The sequence below is a fragment of the Protopterus annectens genome, chromosome 10.part0 (assembly GCF_019279795.1).
Source record: "Protopterus annectens isolate FY-2018-M chromosome 10.part0, PAN1.0, whole genome shotgun sequence".
NCBI lineage: Eukaryota > Metazoa > Chordata > Ceratodontiformes > Protopteridae > Protopterus > Protopterus annectens.
This window is the reverse complement of record NC_056744.1, coordinates 668,264,201-668,287,541: the sequence shown is the minus strand read 5'-3', so window position 1 is coordinate 668,287,541 and position 23,341 is coordinate 668,264,201.

Here is a 23,341-nt window from a genome sequence, read left to right as displayed (position 1 = left end):
GGAACTGTTGACCAGGCATTTGGAGGTGGAAGCTGAAGAAAATGAGAAGCAAAGACAGCATGAAAAAGAGCTTTTAACCCTTCTACAGGGTCATGGAGGTAATATGGAAGGGAATGACTGAACCTCAGAAGCCATAAAAGTCAGTACAGGGAGGGAAATGACTTTATAGGCTCATAGGTGTTTATTAATCTAATGACCACAAGGGCCTTTACAAGCCTAGCCATGCATCCCGAATCTCTAACAAGTTCTGATACTCTCCATAAGTGTAAGCAGGGGCCTGGGAGATGAACACTTTACAGGTTGCTTGTGTCCATTAGAGACATAGCTGCCAAACAAGGGATGAATTTTTGGTTCTTCATCCAGTTGTCCAAATTTGTCCAAGTTGCACTTGAACTGAGTTAGGGAGGAACTCTGCTTCACATGGATCAGAGCAGGTCCCAAAGATGGCAGAGTGTCTGGGATACATAATTTTCTCTCCAGCAGGTCCTATTTATATCAGAGGCAAGATTTAAGTCTTTATAATGGGTAATTCTGGTGCTGTTTTTTTTGTGGATATGCAGGAGGTCCATCACAATTGGATCTGACAATACCCTACATGCCAGGCATAGATCTCCCCTCAAAAGCCTGCATGAGTTAGAATACTGGGAAAGGGCCTTGAGGCAGTCTGCATAGGACATTTTACTTATGCTCCATAGTCTTTTAGTGAGGAACCTCTGTGTACATTCCAGTTGTTGGTAATGTCTGGTTAGATACTCACCAAAGGGGGCACTGTACTCAATGACAGATCTGATGAATGCCGAATACAGTGGAACAATGACTTCCTTGGACTTAAATGCCATACCTTTGTTTATAAGTTGTGTAACATACAATGATTTCCTCACTACTGTAGACATGTGATGGTTAAAGTCTAGATTACTATCTATGTGTGTCCCTAAGTCCCTGACTACTGGGTCAACTCTAAGGGTTGTGTTGTCACTATGATAGTTACCAGGGATGGATGACTTTCTAAAGAATGCTATTATGCATTTCTTGGCATTTAGTTTTAGCCCATGGCTCTGACACCAGTTGTTTGTCTGTGTCAGTCTCTCCTGGTGAACATTTATGTCAGTGTCAGTGAAGGTGATATCTTCATGTACCAGAGCTAAAAGGAATGGAATCTCCACAGCAGCTGTTTTTGTTTACTTTTCAAAAGTATGAAATGAGAAAGTAGAATTCTCATAACAGCTTTCTGTGACTTTTAAAATATTCTGCTTTAAAAAAAACAGGTTCTGAGTTATTGTTGTTCTGTTGCAGCAGTTATTCATTTGAGTTCAGTAGTCAGTGGTTGTTTTCCAGATCAGCATTTATCACTCAGAGATTTTCAGAGTTGTTCAGCAGAAATAATAGGATTTGCTATTCCAGTCGCTAAGGACCAGACAAAAGCCTGAAGAGTGGACATATACTCTTATTTTGCTGCAGAAGTAAGAGTATCATCTTGCCTACTGAGTTACTGAGTAACAGTTAATGTTCAGACCGTTATGGATCTACAGTTGAGCTTTCCTTCAATCAGTTTGAAACCTATACTACAGAGTTATTTTCATAATTCCTGTGTGTGAAACTCTGTGGTTTATTGAAATCAGTTAATCCATGTGTATATGTTTTGAATAATTTTTATTTATTAAATATTTTACTGCATTTTATTGTGGCTGGTTATTAAGAAAATAATTTTAGTAACCTGAGAGTATTTATGCTTATTGTGATAACACCAGGGCCACTCTGAAAAGCCTTACTGCTTGGATTACATGCTACCTTACATATCTAGATTTATTTTACCCAATATAATTGAATACTCATTTTGAAGGATATAATGGTATTGTGACTGGTGGTAGCATTACAGTGCTATTTGGGAAAGAGGACATAGCAGGTAAATCTGTGCCAGTCTTTCCCAAGAGTGTTTGTTTGTGTGATTATCAAATATTTAAGAGTGAGTGTGTCAAATACCTACTGGGACACAGTGCTCTGTAGTGGATAGTGTGAAGACTCATTTGGGGATCTGGATTGAAGCAAATAGTTCCATCCCAGGTTTGGAGCCTGTTCCTAGTGTACCCTAAGGAAAAATTATGTGTTCTATCCCTGCTTTCAGTGACACTTCTTTACCATAGACAGCAGTGAGGATTGAGGCTCCTTAATTACTGCCCCGGATTTAAGTAGGGTCATCATAATGTGTTCCCAAGTGTTGCACCACTGGGTTTTAGCATAGGGGTAGTGTTGTCAATGCTGTAATTACTGGGGAATTCCACTTTGCAGAAGACCAAAATAATGACGCATTTTTGCATTTATTGGCAGACCATGTGGCTTTGGCACCAGTCATTTGTTTGTGTTACCTCCTTCTGCAGTATGTTAACATCACTGGCGGACTCAATGATTGCATCCAATATGCAAGACTCAGCAAACTTGGTTAGACAAAGGCCATATACTTTAGCCTGAACTGTTGAGAAATAAATTCCAAACAGTAAATGGCCCAGCGCAGATACTTGGGGTACACCAATGGTGAGAGCTCTACCGGTAGATGTGCATTTACCAACTTTCACAGTATGTGTTCTATCAGTGAACCAATTGGGTAACCATTTAGTGACATAAGGGTTAATCCTCAGCTGGGATAGTTTCTCAATAATACCTGAGTGGGGGATTGTGTCCAAACACTAGGCTAAATCAAGATAGGCAGTATGCACTATCTTACCTTCATCCACGTCTATCACACAGAATCAATGGGCTGTGAGTACATCACAGATCACCTATAGCATGACTCAGAACATACACCTACTGGACACAGTTGGATACACACTTCAACACACCCTCAAGATGGACTATGTTCCCGTAGAAGGGTATACATCAGCATGCATCCATTTGAGTCAGTGGGTGGGGTGGATAGCATCTGATGCATGCATGTATAGACACATCATGGCTCTCTTCATCTGTGAGGTAGACCAACATGTCATCATGGACCTTTTCTAAATGGACACTAGTAATATCCCGACTGTGTGCAGGAGACATGTGTGAGTTGTTAATGCTCATCCATATCTGTTCCATCTGTTAGATGTTATCAAAGAGGTCATTGAGAGCATGCATGATGACAGCACTATCATCTCATGGAACTTGACCAGGCCAAGACATTTGACAGGAATCCACACTAAGGTATTCACTCAACACTGCCAGATGTGGCCATAAACACCTATATCATCAAGTGGGTAGACCACTGGATCACATACGTGGCATCTACATATGTTGAAATGTGTGAAGTGTCCTATATCTCAGGTCCAGTGACCAGGTCCAAACATCAGGGTTGTTAGCTAGGCCTTTTTCTGTCCATTATTTAAGTCATAGACATCAATAATGACATACACAACCAGTGTCCAAACAGCTGTCTGAAGGACTACAGATTGTGGGCAATTATTGACTCCAAATGTGATATTAGAATAAAACAGCCAGTATTAACACACACCAAAGATTGCTGCCACAGCCATGACAACACATGAGCTGAAACAAAAACATGGGGTATTCATTACATTATGAAACAAATGCAAAACCCATTGATAATGTAGACATCACACCCTATAAGCAGACTGTGTCCTGGAGTAGATGGTATGTGGCCACAGTGGTGACTACTCCCTTGCATGTAACACAACTACTGAGTATGTGCAGGACATCCACATCAAAGGCCCTAATGCGTCCATAAGTCACAGCCTACAGCACATCAATAACTGAGTACAATGCACCTTCTTCATGCACCCCCCTACACATTTTCCAGTGATGTGTAGCTGAAGAGCACCACCTTTGCCACAGTGAGCTCTTACTCATCTAATTGGCCATACCTAGGTATTATTTTTGTTGCATAAACATTACTGTCTGATGGTTTGGAATGCCCCTCAAGGTGGTATACTAAATGCATGTGTAATAACTGTTCCGTTAATGCAAAACGTACATAGCTGCTTGACAACATTGATGGCATGCGTTACATTTGTGACAGTGTGAACTGTGCTATATATATATATATATATATATATATATATATATATATATGTGTGTGTGTGTGTGTGTGTGTGTGTATACCATACACACCAGTCAACTAGACTGTATTGATCATGCTATCACATACAGGTATAGCAGTGTCCCTCCTAACACCTCCAGCAGATGCTACAGTGTCAGACCGGTGTGCTTGATTTCCCTCATAGTTTGCTGACATGTCATAATAGTTGTACAAGTGTGTTAATCCAGAAACATCTATGATCATTCAGAATTACAAATGTGATGTCAGAGACTTGGGATTATTGGGGGTATTATTTATTTAGCTATTTATTTTATTTATTGAAATTAGGTGACTGGGAAAGTCCAACTGGGTCAAAAACCCATTTTCAGCAGAGGTCCCGGGAGAAATGCTCCAGTAATATTTAATAATAACATTTAACATAGTAAAGATATTACATATATATAAAAGAAAACGTATGTAAAATTGCAAATTTGTTACAATAACTCGTACATGAGTTACGATGGAGGTGCTGAAATAGCACTTGCAGTAAGAGCTGTGGTCTGTTTCACAACATATAAATGAAAGACATATGTAAAAAGTATATTTGCTGGTAGATTATAAGCAGATTCAAGAATAAGTAATCTAATAAATGTTTGATAGTAACTGGAAAAGGTGAAGGTGGTTTATACTGAAGGACATTAATAGTGGTAATGAGGTGGAGGGCTAGAGGAGAAAGTAAGGATAAGATGTTGGATGTTTGAGACATGAGTTAAGTAATAAGTCAGTAGAAAAGTAGGAGAAATGGGGGCAGGAGGGAGTTTTAAGATAAGAGCTAGTGGGGGTTATGGATTAGGTATGTAGGAGGTAGTTGGAGGTGAGTGAGTAAAAAGAAAGAAAAGGGGCATAGGTGCATGATGGAATAAATGTTTGGGAAAAAGATGACTCTGAGAAGTTAAGAGGGAGAGGTGTGGGTTATATATTTGTTTTAGAGCATAGGCAGGTGTGTGAGTTAAGAAGGCGTTTTTTAGTGTAATCTTTAATTTCTTCGAATTATCTGTACTAGTAATTTGTTCTTGTAAACATTCCATAGTTTAGCTATAACATAGGATTAAAGACACTGACCAGTTCTTCTATTAAGTTTGTGTACACTTAGTTGTTTGTCTAATGAAAGGAGAGTTACAGTAGGAATGTGCACAATAGATGTTAGGGTGAGACAGGAATCTGGTTTGTATATTATTTTATGTGAGATAGATATTTACAGTTTGTCGAGATGGTGTGGGAGTTAAAGCCACTTTAACTCTATAAGAACTGCAGTGGTGGGAGCGGTATGAAAAGTCTGTGGCAAATTTGGTGATCTTGTAGTAGCAGGATTGAAGTTTATTTTTTTAGGGACAAGTGGATGTTGGTGAAAATAGGAGCTCTGTATATTAAAGAGGGTATCAAGGAGGTACTGATTAACATTCTTTTGGTAGAGGGATCCATGACGTTTTTACGTCTGTAGAATGTTCCAAGTTTGAAGTGTTTTTTTAATAACGTTATGTATATGTTGTTCAAATGTGAGTTTCTTGACTATGATGATACCTAGTAGCTTAACATGTGATACAACTTCAATCTCTATTTGTTTTAAGAGTAACTTTTAAATTCACATGATAATGTTTTGGGAGTAATTCACATGAGAATGTTTTGGGAGTAAAAAGTAGAAGTTTTGTTTTGTTGGGCTTAAGCAGTAACTGTGCTTCATTTAGCCAAGATTATATTGAGGTAAAGACATTTTGTGTTACTTGCAGAAGGTCTGCAATGTTGTTGGATGAGGAGATGATGGTGGAATTGCTGGATATTCAATTAATGCGCTATGTAAGGAGGCAGTGTGTAGATTATTGTTGAAGATATTGAACAGGAGGGGTACAAGTATGGACCCTTGTGGGACTCCTGTTTTGTTAGTCTGGTATTGTGATAGGTAACCTTGCCATTTAACATATTGCTGTCTATTGCTTAGATAGCTGTTAAACAATTGTTGGGATGGTTCTGAAAATCCTAGGGACAAGAGTTGCTGTAGAAGTTTGTCATGTGATGCCATGTCAAAGGCCTTTGACAGATCTAGTAATATTTTGGAAGCTAACTGTCCGGAGCCCCTGGCTTTGTTTACTATATCAGTAATGGAGATGAGGCTAGTTGTTGTGCTGTGCGTGGCCCTAAATCCATGTTAAGTGGGTGTAAGAAGTTTGGTAGTGATAAGGTAGTTTAGTAATTGCAAGTGTGCACACTTTTTAAGTAGTTTTGATAGAGGGGGTAATATAGAGATGGGTCTGTAGTTTTTAGTTCATTTGATTTACCTCCTTTGTGAAGAGGGGTTATTATAGATCTCTTCTAAAGGTTTGGGAGTTGGGATTCACTGATGGATCAATTGATAAGTATGCTGACAAAATAAGGAATAGATTAAGGCAGAAGATGGTCTTAGTTTGGAAGAAGTTTACATATTAATGTAGTGGATACAGGTTGTAGAGAGAAGGGAGGACACTGAGTGTTAGATGTTGATGTATTTTGGCAAGGGAGAGAATAAGTTATGTCTTTAATGGATGTTTGGGAGAGGGGAGGAATGATATTATCTGTGCAGTTATCATTTGTGATAGACTTAGAGCCTGTAACTAATTTAGTTATGCTGTCTATAAAATGGGTACTAAACATATTAGCAACTTCTGTTGGTGTTTTGCCAGTAGCTGGTGATGGATTTTGAGTGGATCCAGAAGTAAGAAATGATGAGATGGTTTTCCAAAAATGTTTGAATGGGTTTTGTGGTTGCCTAGTTGTTGTGTAAAATAAGTTTTTATCAGCATTTACTGATTTTTTTTGCTTTGCTTCATAGCTGCCTATAGATCTGTAAATTTGTATATTTTTTTTTTATTTTTTTTGTCAATCTTTCCAAGCTTTATCTCTGCTTTGAAATATTGGTTAGTGGATTTGGTTAATTAGGGTGCATGGTTTACTTATGTTCTTTTTGTTCTGAGAGAGGCTAAGTTGTTAAGAGACTCTAAAAATAGTTTATTGAAATAGATGACAGTATTGTCTAGGGTAAAACTTTTAGTATGAACCAGTTGAATGATTTTAATATACTATTAAGGAATCCCGTCAGTTGATCAAACTGCCAAAATGCCGAACGTTATGTGGCCGGGACCATACAAATGATATTTCGGAAGTTCAAACAGAGTGACTGGAGATTGCCATATATTGTGGAATGGGACATTTACCATTCTCCTCAATGTAGTGCCATCTCAGAGCTGGTATATTTAAGTAGCAGGGGGTGTGGGGGTGCAGGGGGGCTTACCCACTTCCAAAAAAAAAAAACAAACAAAAACATTTTTTTATTTTAATTTTGAACTTCCGAAATATCGATTATAAGATCTTGGCTATATACCATTCAGCATTTTGGAAGTTCGATCAACTGAAGCCACTATTAAAGAGATCTTAGCTAAGGTTTGTTAGGTTTCTGGATGTTTTGTAGGTGTGGGTTTTAGGCTTTTGGAGAGCGGTTCTATAAGTGTATACAGGTAGGTGGTCACTTAAGAAATTAAGAAGTGTTTTGGAATTTGAGTACTTGTGGGTTTCAGAGACAAGGATCCAATCTAGGGTAGAGCCAATGTTACTATTGTTTTGTATTCTAGTGGGGGTGGTGATGAGTTGTGTAAAGCCATGGAGGTCAAAACTATTTGCTGGTGAGTCAGTGGATACGTTTTCCCAATTGATAGTGACATCTCCCATGATTATTGTTTCATTGGAGATATTTTCAGATATCCAGAAAAAAATGTCTTCAAGTATAAAATGTTTTGGCCTGAGTGTATGTAAATTACTGTAATACAAATTTGTTTGTGTTGTTTATCCTTAATGATGCAATGAGAATTTCAGCATTACTAAATGTGGGAATTGGTTTGGAGAAAGGTAGAATTGTATATGTACTAGCTTTTTTATTGATTCTATCAGTTCTTAGAATGTTAAATCATGGTGGCAGAATTTTGGTGTCTTTGATGTGCAGTTTGAACCAGGTTTCAGTAATAGCTACTATATCTGGGGAGTATTGTGTGAGCCAGGAATGAAATTTGGTTATTTTGTTGCAAATGCTATGTGAGAAGGTCCAGGATTGGAGTGGGCATCACCACATTGAACTAGGTTGAGAAGATGAGGGGAGTAATGGTTGTTAAACGTGAGTGTTTTACAGAAAAGTAAGTTATGATAAAGTTGTGAAATGGGTTTTATGGAAGAAGATAGAATATTCCACTTAGAAAAGTGCAGAACATTTGGTTCAATTAGGCTAGGTGATATATTTGAGAAAATATTGGCATGCTTTTCATAGTGAGTCAAAAGAGTGGGTGACTTTGGGGCTAAGTTGATTTGTGAGTGTCTCAGGACTTTGGTATGTGCTAGCAGTATTAGGGTTGTAGACATGAATATGGTGAGGCTAGTAATAATTTTTGTTTGTCACAATTTGTGGTGTTTAAGATAAAGGAATGATAAAGAAGAAAATTAAGTTGGGTGCATGAGGAAAGACTGAAATGTGTGTGTGTGTGGGGGGGGTGACTAGTGATAATGGCAATATCTAAGTAATGTGTCCTGTAACAGCTCAGATTGTTAGGTGGAGAATTGTTAATAGAAAATGGGAGATGGATTGGGATTCATCAGGGAGTAATTAGGGGAGGAGCTGTTGATATTTTCAGATATAAAGGAAAAATGTCTTCAAGTATAAAAATGTTTTGGCCTGAGTGTATGTAAACTACTGTAATACAAAGTTGTTTGTGTTGTTTATCCTTAATGATGCAATATGAATTTCAGCATTACTAAATGTGGGAATTGGTTTGGAGAGAGGTAGAATTGTATATGTACTGTTTTAAATTAAGACCATTCCTCCAGCTTTTTTATTGATTCTATCACTTCTTAGAATGTTAAATCATGGTGGCAGAATTTTGGTGTCTTTGATGTGCAGTTTTAATCAGGTTTCAGTAACAGCTTATATATCTGGGGAGTATTATGTGAGCCAGGAATGAAATTTGGTTATTTTGTTGCAAATGCTATGTATGTTTAAGGTGACTTAGTAACAGATATTCTTGAAAGAGGTGATTGGTGATAGTACTAGTACTAAGAAGGTCCAGGATTGGAGTGGGCATCACCACATTGAATTAGGTTGAGGAGACGAGGGGATTAATGGTTGTTATAGGTGAGTGCTTTACACAAAAGTAAGGTATGATAAAGTTGTAAAATGGGTTTTATGGAAGAAGATGGAATTTTTCACTTAGAAATGTGCAGAATGTTTGGTTCAATTAGGCTAGGTGATATTTTTGAGAAAATATTGGCATGCTTTTCATAGTGAGTCAAAAGAGTGGGTGATTTTGGGGGTAAGTTGATTTGTGAGTGTCTCAGGACTTTGGTAAGTGCTAGTAGTACTAGGGTTGCAAACATGAATATGGTGAGGCTAGTAATAATTTTTGTTTGTCACAGTTTGTGGTGTTTAAGATAAAGGAATGATAAAGAAGAAAATTAAGTTGGGTGCATGAGGAAAGACTGAAATGTATGTGGGGGTGTGGGACGAGTGATAATGGCAATATCTAAGTAATGTATCCTGTAACAGCTCAGATTGTTAGGTGGAGGATTGTTAATAGAAAATGGGAGATGGATTGGGATTCATCAGGGAGTAATTACGGGAGGAGCTTTTGAATGCATAAATGTAATCGAAGTGGTGGTGGGTGTAAATGGGGGTAGGGTAGGGGAGCGGAGTGAAGCCAAGCAGAGCATGGGTCAATGGAGCAGGCTGGGGAGGTGAGGTGCAGCTGCCTTTCTACTGCAAAAAAAACTCCCTGTGAGTAAGGGTCGCTTTAACCACATATTTGACATATGTGTTTATAGTGTGTAATCAACAAGTAAGTGATTTGTGAGGGGAAAGGCAGTATAGATTGTTAGAACATGGAATGGGAGTGGATTCAGTAAAATGAATAGAGCTATATGGGAGAAGGCAAAGAAAAGAATAAAAGTTAAGATACGGAGGGAGTGAAAGTGATAAGAGACAAAGCAAGGTTTAATGGAATTATATTTCAGGTCTGTACGTGTAAAATTAGTGTGTGGGTGAGGTACAAATGACATAATAAGGCAAACGTCAGTAGAACTAACATGATTGTAGGGCATACAGGCGGGTTATAATTCAGAAAAATGCCAACGGTTATGGGCAGAAAATAGCTCTCAGAAAAGTAACTTTACATAATGGAGAGAAAAAGGGCAGTAATCAAAAAGCTGGAGGATTGGAGGATGAAGGATAGTTTTGCCTCAGTGATGTGAGATTGGTCAGTTTGTAGGTGGGCAAAATACTATTAAGTTGCAAGAAACAAATTATGAAACATCCATCAGCAACTTAACAGGAACAATAGAGCAGCAGGATCTACAGTTATGTAGTTGCCTAAACTTCCAAAGTAATCAGGTGTAGAGTGGGAGGTGTCAGGGAGTTCTGTAGGTTATTTGATTGTTTGTGTCTTTAAATGATTGGCAAATGGTGAGATGCAGGGCTTTTATACATAAGCAACTTAACAGGATTGGTAGAGCAGCAGGATCCACAATCATGTAGTTGCCTAAGCCATGGAGCGCGAGGTGCTTGGGGATTTCTATAGGTTTTTTTGATTGTTTTGTCTTTAAGTGATTAGAAAATGAGGAGATGCAGGGCTTTTATTCGTGAAATTAGCACAAAAGAACTACAAATCCTTGAAATGGTATCAGCACAGCTCCAGAGATGGTAAATGGGAGTTTGAGTTTGGCAGAAAGGTAAAGTAAAATTATTCTGATATTGTCTATGATTATACATGCTTCTTTTACTGTCATCCATGAGCCTGTAACTGTGTCCCACTTGTTGGAGAACTCTGCTGACATTACAGCCATATTCAAGCAAATCATTTTGCATGACATCACAATGTGCACCCATCCCTGATTGACATCCTCTCTGTTGTTGGTGTTAGGATGCTTATAATCACAAAGACATCTTCTCCATTGTTATGTCACCTTGTCTGACAGTCACATAATATACATTTTCATTGTGCCATGTTAATATGTGATTAGTACTCCTACTACAACTGTCTTCCATTTACATGACTCCATCTGCTGTGCATTATGCTGTTTCACCTGTCCTCTTCCCCTGTGCTTATTTCTACAATTAATTTGTTTGTCCTATTTAATACACATACCTCCCCTGGCTATTTATTTTAAATGACACTACATGTACCCTTACAGGTCATTTAAAAAACTTTTGTACAGAATTCCTATAATTGGATTCCTCAGTACTCTGTACTGTATACACTGTCCCATACTGTGTTTGGACTATATACATTGCTGTATGATAAACCCTTTGTGGCACTAACCTACTGTGCTCTAAGTTACATAAGTTTGCTCTCCATGTTGCTTTACACGGTTTCATGGCCAATAACACTGCTGCCTGCCATGAAGCCCTGCTTATTTACATTTAAATGTGGTCTGCAACATGAATGTGTAATCACTGCTGCTGCTCACCATGCAAACATGTAAACTCCATGTAGGCATCACATGAATCTTACACAAAGTTTATTGAATCCTATTGAGGGAGAAAGCTTTTGATTATGAATTGGAAAATGTTTAATTAGGCTTTTTGGAAAATAAATTGGGACAATACAATGAAAATTGCTTCATTTTGTTTATTTTTTTTTAATCTCTCCCAAACAAGTCTGCATATAGTCATCATGCTCCCCTTACTGCTGTGGATAAAATAGGAATGGCGTTAGGACATGAGAAGATACTGCTTTTCATGTGTCTTTTAAACAGGCATTTAATGGAGGCTGAGAAAATCCTCCAGGAGTTGAAAATGAAGAGTTTGAGATTACAAGTGAACTGGGTCTTAGTAGACTATCCATACTACTGATTATTCTGAAAAGGGAAACAAGGATGTAAAAGTTTGTCATATGTGTCAGACAGGCAGCTATTACTTTGAACTGGAAAGAACCCACAGCTCTCTTCTCTGTGCAAACCTCAAACAAAGCCATCCTCTAGAAATAAATTAGATGTTCCAGATTTCTGAAATTGGAAAAATGTCTATACATCATTGCAATATTAGTACACATTCTAAAGAGACAGGATGGGCTGAACTGCTTTATTTTGTACAAGAAGAAAGATTTTCTGTCTCTGAGCATCTTATCCTTTCAAGATGTATTGAGGAATAGTAGGGGAGCTGACATTTACCTCATTTTATAATAAGGTCATATTAAAAATAACCATTCAGGTTAATGCTTATAGGTCTACTCTTTTGTTTTATTGCTATCTGATATTTTATAAAATTCAGAATGTCCTCATGCTGCTTTGTGAAGAAAGAATTTTTCTATTTTTGAACAATATTTGGAAAACACTGCTTTCAATTTATCCAGTTATGTAAACTATATATTAAAGCCATTTTCTGAAACATATTGCACGTAAACTATGTTATTATAGGACACCAGACTAAAGTACTGAGTTTTGTTTATACATATTTTAAGTATTCTGAATATATGGCAGAAAACATATATCCTGCATATTAGGTGATCAATATGGTGCACTATAGAGGTTAATAACCCACTATTATTCTTTGTATTCAGTAGTGAGCCTGTTGATTATAATGTGATATTTTTCTTTATGCAAGTGAGTTATCAAAATATTTTATAAAATGATGGAAATCCAGTCTTCTACTTAGGTCTTTTCAGTAATCAGATGCTATAGGGATGCATAGCTCCACTCTCAAGCTATGGCTGTAAGAAAAAGTATCCTATAAGGATATAACAGCTATGCTCCCAACACAGGCTTCTTTACTATGCAGAATGCTCAGCTCACTAACTTTCTCAAATCTTGGTCTTTTCTCCAGAACAAGATGTGAATACAGTCTGAGAAATACAGCATTTTAGTTATTTTAGTGCATAATAGTGCAGTTTAAATTCTGCTAAAAATGTGTTTGTTTTTTCTTTGTATATTTTGCATGACATTTCTAGTAAGCTTTACTAAAAAGTGATTTTCTTGAGGTTCAAATTATTGCAAAAAGGCCTACTTTCAACCCAGATGCTCAAATTATCATATGCACCCATTTCCTGTACTTCCCCATAAAACAATAAATATTCTTTGCATTTCACTTGTCGCTATTACTGAACCTCCTTCTGTAGCTGTGCTGACATCTACAGTCTAGATAATGGTAGCAAGAAGGATTCCTGTTCAATGTCCAGCTTATTGCTATGGAGAGAAGATGTCTAATATAAGCACAATTCAAGACAGAGGTACCTGACAGTCAGGTATGATCTCCAAGGCATCAGAGTTGGATTTGCATTTGATTATACCAGGTTTATAACGAAATGATGCTGCAAACAGTGCTGCTTCCATCTTTGTAACAACAGTCTAAATCTGGTAATCCAAAGCATCAGAGAAGCAGGCTTCCTAATTCACCCCTCCTTTATCTAGTTCAGATGAAAATGATGATGCCTTAGTTTATTCACAATGTTCCCAGCAGGAGATGCCTCTTTTGTTGTAACCATAAACCTAATGAAAGAACATTCCAGATGGCTTGTAAGGCCTTGTCCTCTGCCAGGAGTAAATATGATAAACTGTTGAAACTTCTACAGGCTATGCTGCTAGTACTCTTTCTAGTTATTGATTCATTTCAGATATTTCCTAAGTACTTTCCTTGGAGTGTGATTCACAAGCCGTTTTTACAAAGAACACTAACATGCAAAAAGATGCAACAACAAGAAAAATCACTGTATGAAAAAACAAGAGGCCAGTGGTTCTTTTCTATACCTTTTAAATCACACAGCATGAAAGAAATTGGTATTTTGATTATTTTTCAGATCTCTCAGTAATTTCAGCATCATAGGCTATTTATTGTTAAACTAATTTATTGCAGTAACAGGGAAAACTAGCCCAAGATATTCTGGGTGCTTCATTGAAAAAGACAATGACAGATATTGATGTCTTAGTCTGCAGATAAGTAAGTCAAAGGAATTGTTATTAAGTGTGATTAAGCTACGATTACTAGTGTGTGTGCATGTGTGTGTGTGTGTGTGTGTGTGTGTGTGTGTGTGTGTGTGTGTGTGTGTGTGTGTGTGTGTGTGTGTGTGTGTACATGCATGTGCATGTGTGCATTCTTACTTTGGATTATCGGATTCAGTAACAGTGGTATGCACATTTCCCTTTCTACAGTCTTGGATTTTTGCAGAAATTGTTAGGGCTCATTTTCTATATGCCCCTCTGGTGAGAGCTCATTTGCTATATGCCCCCTCGGGATAAAGCACTTTTATTTAAACTTTCTTTGAAAAAAAATAAAACATCTAGAAGAAACGGGCAAATACTTGAATATGTAAAGCAAATCTTTTGTTACTCAATAGTCAGACACTACAAAACTATAATTTAATCTGATTCCATATCACAGTGTTTTAGAGCCCTTAGTGTGAGTGAGCTGACCTGGTTCTAATTAACTTCCCAGTTGCTGGCAAGTTGTGTCTGGAGATGGGGAAAATGTAGTGGTTGAGATTATTTGCTTTTCTCATGCTAAGAGAGTGGAGATCACAAGCTTGGACAATACACTGCATTCAGACTCCTTGGTGAAGATGAGAGAGACAATGAGTTAATTTTACAGTCTCAGTAGCTCAACAGGTAGGGCACTCACATTTAATACAGAAAACTGAGGTTCTATTCCCACACAAGCTAGATGGATTCATTTTTCCTGTATTAACACTGCAGTTGAGCATGGGGGTTGGTACTGCACTCCTGTGTTTGTCATCCTTCAGATGAGATGTTAAACCAAGGTCCTGTCTGCCCGAGTTGGTGTTCACTCAAGTAGATGTAAAAGATCTAATTGCACTTATCAAAAGGCATAGAGGAAGTTCCTAGATACTTTACCAAAGTTCTTCTAGTTAGTATGAATATCACCACAGGTCTCCTCTAACAGAGGCCATTGGTCTAGTGGGAATAATCCAATAAACACAGTACAAATAAAATAAATAAATACATGCATAAATTCTGTGCAACTTATCTATGATTCCTGACCAATTAGAGGAAGGTTCTTCATAGTTAAAAATAAAGTATCTAATAATTGCATGCATATTGCAAAAATAGAAATATTCTTCATAGGTTAAGTTTATACCACCCAGCATCAGGATCAGTTGCACGATTTCTAAAATGTCAGATCCAGTCAGCTCTTTATCAGCTTTTGCTTCCCTGAGCTAGTCACCTAGTGCTCCTTAGAAGGAAGATAGTGGATATGATTTAAGATTCCCTTTGTACCGATTAAAGAATAATAGTATAGGTTTATACCAGCTATGAGAAATTGTATAGGCTTATTCTCAGGAGATTCAACAAGTGGCCATACAGAAAGCACAACAATGCTTTCAAATCTTGAAGACCTCTCTTAATTACCAGAAATCAGACTTACTTCTTTGTCAGACAGATTCTTGGGAGCTGTTCTGAGCACAACAATCTGTACCTTTATTCTATTTTCAGGACTAGATGTAGGTAATGATGTATTTTTCTCATACTCTCAGCAATAATGACAAATGCCACATGAATTCTTACAGATTCTGCTCTACATGACCTCAATCATCTTCATACAACCCAAGTCCAGATTTCACTCGCAAAAATTATAGTAGCATTTGCACTGTTTTTGGAATAAGAATGCTTAATTCCTGGAGTTCAGGGAACATTAGCTGATTTATGGGAAAGTATAGGAAGGACAGGACCTATGATCTCTACCATCTGGGTTGAGACAAGATTTTGTTTTCTTTTTAGCTGCAACACTAAGCAGACCTTGATTACAGATATTACTGAGTAGGCTTGTGGACCTCCTCTGTTGTGTATAATCCTTTAGGATCAGTAGCACCTTTTCAGTTGAATTACCAGATGACAGACTGCCCAAACCTAGTGTTTTTTATAGCAATAGGTAGACTCCACGTTTTCAATCCTTCCACACTTAGTATGATCACTTAAAAATAATCTCTTCAGATTAATCTTACCTTCCAGGGAATTTGAACTGGAAGCCAATAGAATATCATGGCAGACAGTGTGAGCAGGATGACTCAATGCTACACAGGAAGCAATTGGATATAAATGTCTTCTTGATACTGACACAGTTAGTAACTCTTCTTGATCTGAAATGTTCATCTGTTGCCTGAATCATCCAGTGTCCTGTCCTATACTGTTTCATGTTTCTTCTGTAGGGAACAATGACATCCAGTACCTTAAATGTTCAAGTCAGGACCTAATGCATGCATTCCTAGCACTTCCTTTAAACCTAAGAGTGTTCCTAAAGAGATAATCTTCATTCCTGTAACACACACACTGGCCCAGAAAACCATGTTCCATTCTTGTAATACAGCCAATGTGTTTTCTTCATTAACTTTGTCTCTGCTCAACAGACTTGGTGTCTAAAAACAAGGCAGGGTCTTGCATTTAAATCTTCAGATTTTTAATCTAACATACTAGAGAAGTGCAGTTTAATTCCAATTCACCATTTTTCATATAGAGGTAATGTCTAGCTTAAGGAAAGCTAAGAGACAAATTACAAGAAAATCTAACCTACATAGGTCATATTTTCTCAGTGGTATGAAAAATGTAGCTGATATTTGGCAATTTCCTTAGTTCATAGAGCATATCACCTCTTTAATCAATGAAAGCTTGGGTTTTTCATCAGTCATGGAGTACTTACTTGTTATTTTAGCTTGCACATGTTTTAACTGGTACAACCTCTCCGCTTGTTTTTAAACAATGCATGGGATAAAAATACTGAAAATAACGAATGACTCCTACATTTGACCCTATCAGTACAGTATACTTATAATATATTTTCTGGATATTTCTTTTACTTGTAGCAGCAATGCCAACCTGGATTTCTGAGCTGCAAGTAGTGGCATATCATGACATTTTGCTAAGAGTCTTAAGCCGACGGCATGTTACATGTTATTAAGTTGCTTCTTGTACTTCAAAGTCTGATTCTTTCAGTCTTCATTTGCCTGCTGTGACTAGTGGGCTTCTCCAGTTAGCAAAAAAAAAAAAAAAAAAAAAAAGACATACTCAGAAATAGGATGCTGTTATTAGCAAATCTCTCCTTCATGCCTAAGAGAATTCCTAAGGTGTCTTTACTGCAATCTCTTAAGCTGTTTGCCTTGTTTCCTAAAATAAATAAAACAAACAAGAATGAATTATGTATTGCATGGAAGCACATAGCGCAGTTGATCACCTGATTGCTTCTTTTGTCCCGGTCCCCTTCAATAAACACATCATACCAAATTACATTTGACGACCTTTATTAAATTTCCATAACATAACTTTTTTCACCAATTCATTAATTACAACTCTTCATAATATAATTGATTCTAAACACAGCATAACATCCTTGTAATGTTAATCAGGGCAGCGTAACTACTCACCCTGCCCCAGTAAGCAGCGTCCATACCTCTGCTCGCTTACTTTACTTATGAAGCACCATCTTTGCAATGTTAATCAGAGCAGCGTACGTACTCACCCTGCCCAACAAGCAGGGTCCATATCTCTGCTTGCTTACTTTACTAATGAAGCAGCATCCCATATCACATCAGACACCATTCTTTGAATTACCTTCTACCAGATAAGCAGCATCTTTACTTCAGCTTGCTTATCTATTCAGCAAGCTTCCTCCAGCTGCTCATTTTCCTTTCCCCAGATCCTTGAAATGAACATCCAGACACCAGAGGGGGAACAGAAGAGGGCAAGACTATCCCTCTTCTCTGCCTACCCCCACCGATAAATAACCCTAATCCCTCCAACCCACCAACGAAAAAAGGGAGGGTGGGTGGGTATCAAGTTCATGCCAAAATGCGATTGCTTACCCATCTACACTATTCTTGAGTATGACAACACTGCTTTGCTTAACGCTGTGTCACAGTATAGCAATAAAAGAACCAACCAAGCCTCCAAGACCCCAAAACCAGGACCAGTCCACCTGCCACTCACACCAGGCCAGCAATCCAAACACACTCAAGCTACCAAAACCACCACCGTCAGTGGTAGCAAGACCGTCCTGACAGACAGGCCTGCAAAATCACCCCACCCAAACCCCTATAGCCAAATGGCTGAAACCATAACACAAAACTGTCCCTCTCTACCAATCTGAATCCCTGAAAAGGAACACTGGTCCACCACCCCCAAATAAACAAACACCACTAACACCAACCTTTGAACACCACTCACCTCCTCCACAGTCACCTCTCCAAGGCCTACCTGACCATCCTAGGTCGTAATGGACGAAAACCTGCTGTAGCAAGTTCACGCAAAAATGTGATTGCTTACCCAGCTACACTATTCTTGAGTATGACAACACTGCTTTGCTTAACATTGTTTAGCCTTTTAGAATTTCATGCTGGCTATTACCTTGGAACAAAACTGAGAAGCTGTGTCACAGTATAGCAATAAAAGGACCCTAGCCATAACACTTATTTTTGCTAGAAGCAAGTCACGGTAAAAAAGGCATTACCTCTATAAATAATTTATCTATTCCAGAAGGCCAGCACAGCACCCGGGAAAACCTTCCATCATGAAACCCACCTGCTGTAACAGAGGGGAAAACCGCACAAAACTGAGCAGCAACCAACCGAGCCCCCAAGACCCCAAAACCAGGACCAGTCCACCCACCACTCACACCAGGCCAGCAATCCAAACTAACTCAAGCTGCCAAAATCACCACCATCAGTGGTAGCAAGACCCTCCTGACAGACAGGCCTGCAAAATTACCCCACCCAAACCCCTATAGCCGAATGGCTGAAATCATAACTCCCTCTCTACCAACCTGAATCCCTGAAAAGGAATACTAGACCACCACCCCCAAATAAAAAAACACCACTAACACCAACCTTTGAACACCACTCACCTCCTCCACAGTCACCTCTCCAAGGCCCAACTGACCACCCTAGGTCGTCATGTACGAAAACCTGCTGTAGCAAGTTCACACCAAAATGTGATTGCTTACCCAGCTACACTAAACTAAATCTCTTAAGCCCCTCCCCATCCTTATCTCATTTTCTCCCAACCATCCCTGCCACCACTTAACCCTTTCACCTTCCCAACCCACTTAACTCCCTTTAATATCAACCTAGCCCCTCCATGAAGATGTCCTGGGACAACTTGGTTTGTTACCAAACTTCATTTATGAATGGAATGACATGTTCTGAAGTATTAGCCAACTACATTACATTTTATTATTGCAACTACATCAAGATGTTTGAGAGCTTTGACCCAATTGCAGCAGGTCAGTGACCATGACGGAAGCCTTCTTTAAGATACATTTGACCAAAATATCTGTGGTGCTGCTACTTAGACATAAACATGATTTTTTTCTGAAAACTATGAGCTTGGTATCTTGTGTACAAGTAGATCAGGTTTTGCAGTGGCTGTTTTAAAGGGAATATTTTAGAACATTCACCCACAGACAGGAACTAAAGCACTGTGATTGGTACAATATCAACTACGCCATGAATTCCCACAGGGATGATCCTTATAATGGACATAGCAGAGCTGTGTGAGTACATGCTTGAGTAAGAGCATCATTCCTGCATAACAGGCTTAATCAGTCCTTCTAGTTCTTTATGTTATGGGTCTGATGGATATTTGTTGACAGAAATCTATATCTAGTAAAAACAAAGTTACATGTGGATGCTGCTTGACTGTATTACAACATTAGCAAGTTCTCAAAATTGGTTTCACTGTCCATTTCTTTACATTCATATCAGGAGGTATTTACTGCTTGTGGCATACTTACTTCTTCATTGCAGTTATTAATACGTAAACATTACTGTATGCTTTCATTCCTTGTCTCAAGCTTTCAAGGCTCGTTTGGCTTTTCCTAAGAGATTTACTAGGTACCATGACTCTGTAACCAAGAGAACCCAGAGTTGGGTATGTGTCTGTTCCTGTTCCCTCTTTACAGATGAACTGATGATAACAGCTATTCTATGGGATTCCATCCATGTAACTCTAGGGCAGTCGGTATGCTGAAAAGTTCAAGACTGAAGCTTAACATAACATCTTTTCTGATGTTATTACAACCATATTAAGATTTCCAGAAGCAGCTATTGTTTAGAAATATACTCTCATTTTATGTATATATATGCAGTTATTTGATTTTGTTTACAGAGATGTCAAAATCCTTTTCAGTAGAGGTTGTGGAAAAAAATCTACATTTTCAGGCAAGATTTCTGAACAATAAAAAAAAGTTTCCAAATTCTGGATTCTAATTAAGAATGACTGAGTATGAATATAATGGGATCTATTTCACTTCATTGAAGTGATACTTCAACGAATGGCATTTCATCAAAAATGCCATTCATTGAACTCTGCTCAGCCCCCCACACCTCCCACTAATTATATATACCAACTCCAAGATCGTACTACAGTGGGGAAAGGGAAAATTTTCCGATCCTCACAGTACAAGTATGAACAATTCGACGAATGGCACATTCAATGTAAGTGCACTGAGGAAAGCAGGTTCAATGAAAGAAAAATGAGTGTGTGTGTGTGTGTGTGTGTGTGTGTGTGTGTGTGTGTGTGTGTGTGTGTGTGTGTGTGTGTGTGTGTGTGAGTTTGTACGTCTGTGTGTGTATGCATGTCAACGTTAAAATTTGTATGGTCTCTACAACAGTAGATGTTATAGGAACGTAAATGATGTTATCATTGCATACTTCATATGTAGCATTTTTTTTTTTGTAGAAAGGTAACTTAATCAGGTACTGCAGGTATAGGAAGGAAAAGAAGTAACCAAGGAATACTCATACTGTTCCTTATAAAGATAAATGATGTACTTTTGAAGGTCTTCCATTGTACACAACCAATTCATAGAGATGTTTGCTGTTTAGTTATGATTATTTACTATAATGGTGTTGGTGAATTTAGATATTGCATTTGCATTGTTTTATGTATTTAGTGAGGGAGATGTGATATTTCATGACAAATGCTCAATACCATATAATGTCATGGCTGTTATATCCTTCATTCATGAGCATGTGGATTCATTTACAAACTTAGGAAGACTGAATGGAAATATTGTGTACAAATTGATGATGATTCTATGCCAGTGATACATACTTCAGTGAAAACACTAAGAGCTTCCAGGATTAGAGCAGAACAGGAAATCAAAGGTATGGAAAGTACTGGTGTCATTGAGAACAAGTTAGAGCCCAAATGGTTGGTGAACAGCATGACTGCTGCTGTAAAGAAAGACAAGGTTCCATATTTCTACTGATCCATATGACCTGAACAAAGTTAAAAATGGAGAATATTCCCATATCTAAGCATTGAAGAAGTGGTAAATGTATTTATTACTTTTTCAGTGCTGGATATAAATTTCAAATTCTGGCAGATAAATCCATGTAAAGACTTCTTCAGCTAGAATGCATTTAATACAAAAGTCAACAGGTACAAATTATGATTGTTATTTCACCACCAGACTGACACTACAGAGCTGTTGCACAGATAACTAAAGGTTTAGAAAGTGCTCTAGACATATTTAGTAATGTAGTAGTATGTAGTCTGACAAAAGAAGACTAGGCCAAGAGGCACTGGTCTGGTGCTGAACTGAATAGCATGGCATAATCTCAACTTAAATAATGGCAAGAAAAAATAGTGGGAATTGTTTGAAATAGATGGGTCATATTCAAATGTCAGAAGGACTGAAAGCTGATGCAAGAGTTCAGAGCTAATATCTGCGAGCAAAAAGAAGGTTCTAGGGACATAGGTCACAACTGCATTAGACCACCAGGAACAAAGGCAGAAGACAACAGCAGCAGTAAATAAATTGCAATGATGTATCCTAAGAGGACTAGAATCCTTAAATGGAGAGGTAATGCCTTCATTCTACAGAACCATAGTCAGATCTCACCTCTAATATTGTGTGCATTTCTGAGAGCCATAACTTGCTGCTCTAGAGTGAATGACTCTTGTGCCATTTGACTTGTGGATGTGCAGCATTCTTGTTAGGTCAGGGTTGGAGATTGCCCTATACGCCGGGCACAAGTCAATTCTCAGCATCCTACAAGATACAGAGTAAAGTGATAAGGCTTTCAGCTGGTCCAAGTAGGTCATGGTTTGGAGTCCATCTATTTTCTTAGTGAGAAACCTCTGAGGTCTCTCCAGCTGCTGCAGGTGTCTGGTGAGGTACATGCGAAAGGCTGCATTATACCTTATAAATGGTCTGATGAGGATCAAGTACAGTGGAGTTATAACATCCCTTGATCTGGATACTACACCCTTGCTTATTGGTGTGCACTATGTAGAAGGCTTTCCTTACCACTGTGGAAGCACAATTTTTGGTGGTTGTAGTTCAGATTGCTATCAACCAGTGTTCCCCAAATCTTGTACCACTGGGTTGGAACTCAGTGGGGTGCTGTCAATATTGTAATTTGTAGGGAATTCCATTTTGCCAAAGGAAATAAAAATTATGATAATGATAATAATGCATTTTTTGCATTTAGTTTTAGATCATGACTTTGGCACCAGTCATTTTTTTTGTGTTAGCCTTTCTTGCAATATGTTGGCATCTTTGGGAACTCAGTGATTGCTCCCAGTTAAAAATCATCAGCAAACTAAAGGCTGTCTACTTTGGCCTAGATTTCTGAGAAATAGATGCTGGACAGTAAGGAGCTCTACTGGTGATGGAGATACTTGTGGAAGTGGAGTCACCAGTTTTGACACAGCATGTTCTGATTCCGCTGTTTGTTAGACTGTTTAGCTTTTGTGATTAGTCTTTTCTTTCTTTTTTTTCTTTTTTTATGAGATTTTATTTTCCCAGGCTGTGGCTGAAAATGGTCAGTTGTGATTAATGTATTACCCCATGCAATATTATGACAGGAAGGTGTGAAGGGGTAATCACAAGAATCATAGAAATTTCAAAGCAATTGTGTCTCATACACACTTTTGCTTTGTCAGTGCTTAGTCTTAGGACATACCCCCTTTTTCTAGCAGGGCTAGGTCAGGCAAACTAGGGTTAATTTGTGGGTACCCATCCAATGATCAATATTTCATTTGAAGGATAGGAGCTTATCACAATGCTTAAGCTGCATGGTCAGTTTGTCTCATAGGTGGGGGACGTGTTTGGGGAAGAACCTTTCTATCATGGTGAAAGCTGAGGACCCTGGGTCTCGTACTTGTGTAACTATTAGACTTGTGGATTCAAGTTATCCAGGGTAACATGGTCCCTAATGGCATAGAAGTCAAGTTATTGATCTCCCCACAATAAAATGTAAGATACTGAATTAGGGGCCTTGATTCTAATCCTTCTTCTTTAAGCCAACAAACTTCTTATTTAGGAAT